Source organism: Marmota marmota, unplaced genomic scaffold (genome assembly GCF_001458135.2).
Source record: "Marmota marmota marmota unplaced genomic scaffold, marMar, whole genome shotgun sequence".
Taxonomy (NCBI): Eukaryota; Metazoa; Chordata; class Mammalia; order Rodentia; family Sciuridae; genus Marmota; species Marmota marmota.
In genome coordinates, this window is record NW_026000026.1 from 70,677,163 (window position 1) to 70,679,628 (window position 2,466).

Genomic DNA, 2,466 nt, shown 5'->3' on the forward strand with positions numbered 1-2,466 from the left:
TTTTTTTTTTTTTTAAAGCCAATGCTCTCCCTACCTTAGAAGGATATGTACACTGGAGTTGAAAATTACTGTCATTGGGGGTCAGGATTGTGGCTCAGTGGTAGAGTGCTCGCCTAGCATGTGCGAGGCCCTGGGTTCAATCCTCACACCACATAAAAATAAATTTAAAAAAAATAAAGATAAAAGAAAAAAATTACTGTCACTGAGTAGAGGTTTGATAGCCTTTCTTCAAAAGCGTGATACCATGCTTTATACATGGTAGTTTTTTAATTAGTTGCTCCTAAGGATGTACTGCAAATGAGGATATACCAAGAGCAGTTTTTCTTTCATTTTTTCCTTTCATGATAATGGGGATCAACCCTAGTGTGAGTCTTACTTTTAATTAGGAATGAATGCTGTTTGTGTTTCACTCTTTCCCCCTGCCTATTAAACAGCAGGACCAATTTCTGTTTGCTCAGTTTTGTCAGGAGTGATGGGTTCTCATTGGCTATTTGATTGAAGGTTAGCTAGTTGGGAGGCTAAGGCAGGTGTATAACATGACTTTGAGAGCAGTCTGCGCAATAGACCCTATCTCAATTAAAATAGTCAGGTGTAGTATCACAGGTTCATAATCCCAGCAACTCAGGAGGCTGAGACAGGAGGATCTTGAGTTCAAAGCCAGCCTCAGCAAAAAGCGAGGTGCTAAGCATTTCAGTTAGACCCTGTCTCTAAATAAAATACAAAAAGGGCTGGTGATGTGGCTCAGTGGTCAAGTGCCTTTGAGTTCAGTACACCCGACTCCCCCCTCACTTGCCAAAAAAAAAAAAAAAAAGGGATAAAAATGGCTTGGGGATGTAGCTCAGTGATCTTTTAAAGCAACCTTAGGTTCTATCCTTAATACCTACCAAAAAATAATAAAAAATAAAATAATGGCTATAAATATGAAAAGCAATTCATTCCAGCTAATTTCTTGGCAACTTTCAAGTTCTACATGAGATTCCTTTTTAAATTGGGTCCACTTCTACAGAGAAAGGATGGGGATGAATCTCAGTGGTTGTCCTTGCCTAGCATGTATTCAGCACCAAAAATGAAAATTCTAGCAAAGTCATGAGAGCTTGTGGAAAGGGATTGTGGCTTGAGTGATGATTTATAGGATGAATTGAGACTCAAAAGATACCTCCTAATTTCATTTTCCTGATTGCGGCTGCAGCTCACAAGAACCAAATGTATCTGACCCTTTTTTTTTTCTTTTTCTTTTTTTGGTAGATGTAGATGAATAGAATGCCTTTATTTATTTTTTGGTGTGGTGCTTAGGGCANGCACCACATAAAAATAAAGGTATTGTGTCCATCTACAACTAAAAATTCTAAAAAAAAAAATAGAAATAAAAAACTAGTCCGATGTGGTAATCCCAGCGATTTGACAGGCTAAGGCAATTTGGCAAGCAAGACAATTGTCTCAAGGACTGCACATGCAGTTCAGTAGAACAGCGCCCCTGGGTTCCTTGCGCAATACTTTCCCCAAACAAAATGCTAAAAACTGAAGGGAAGACTGGGAAGTGCTAACCATTTGGACTCCTGCCCAATACAAAGCATTTTTTTTAAATCATAGGAGAGAGCCTTTTTCAGACTCCCTAAGTATTGCTTTGTCGGGTCTGGCTGGGGTTTTAATTTTTATAGGAACTTTCAGAAATATCAAGGTAAGTAGGGCAGAGAGAAGTTTTCAGGGATTTGCTGTTATTCCTGCCATGTTTTCTCCTTTTCTTTTTTTTTAATACCATCTTTTTCCAGTGCTACTAGAGATCCAATCCAGGGCCTTGCACATGCTAGGCATATGGTTTATTACTGAGCTATACCCTCAGTTCTGTTGATACATATTAATATATTGTTGGCACTGGCTAGAACTTAGTTACGGCAGTAACAATTGTGTGGATCTCAGTAGTAGAACACTTTACCAGCATGCTTGAGGCTTTGGGTTCATATACACAGCAGCAAAAAAGAAGGCAACACTAGTAATTGGGCAAAATTTGAAGATAACAATTATTGGAAAAGTTTTCCAAAAGAATAAACAAACATTTAAGTATTTACTTTTGTGTTCCCAGCCCTGGCCTCTCCTTGAACTTTTACCTCAGAAGTGGATACAATTCTAAGAGTTCTAAGAAAGGTGTAGAGGGGCTGTGGGGAGCTTGGCCTGTAATTCAGCTGCTTGACAGGCTGAGACAGGAGGATCGAAAGTTCAACGCCAGCCTCAGCAACAGGGAGGAGCTAAGCAATTCAGAGAGACCCTGTATCTAAATAAAAATAAAAAGGGCTGGAGATGTGATACAGTGGTTCAGAGCCCCTGGGTCCAAACTTGGTACAAAAAATAAATAAATAAATAAATAAGCCGGCTTCAGCGAGGGTAGGGCGGGAGGGATGTATCTCAATGGTAAAATGCCCCTGGGTTCAACTCCAATGTTCTTTTTTTTTTTTTTTTTTTTTTTTTAAA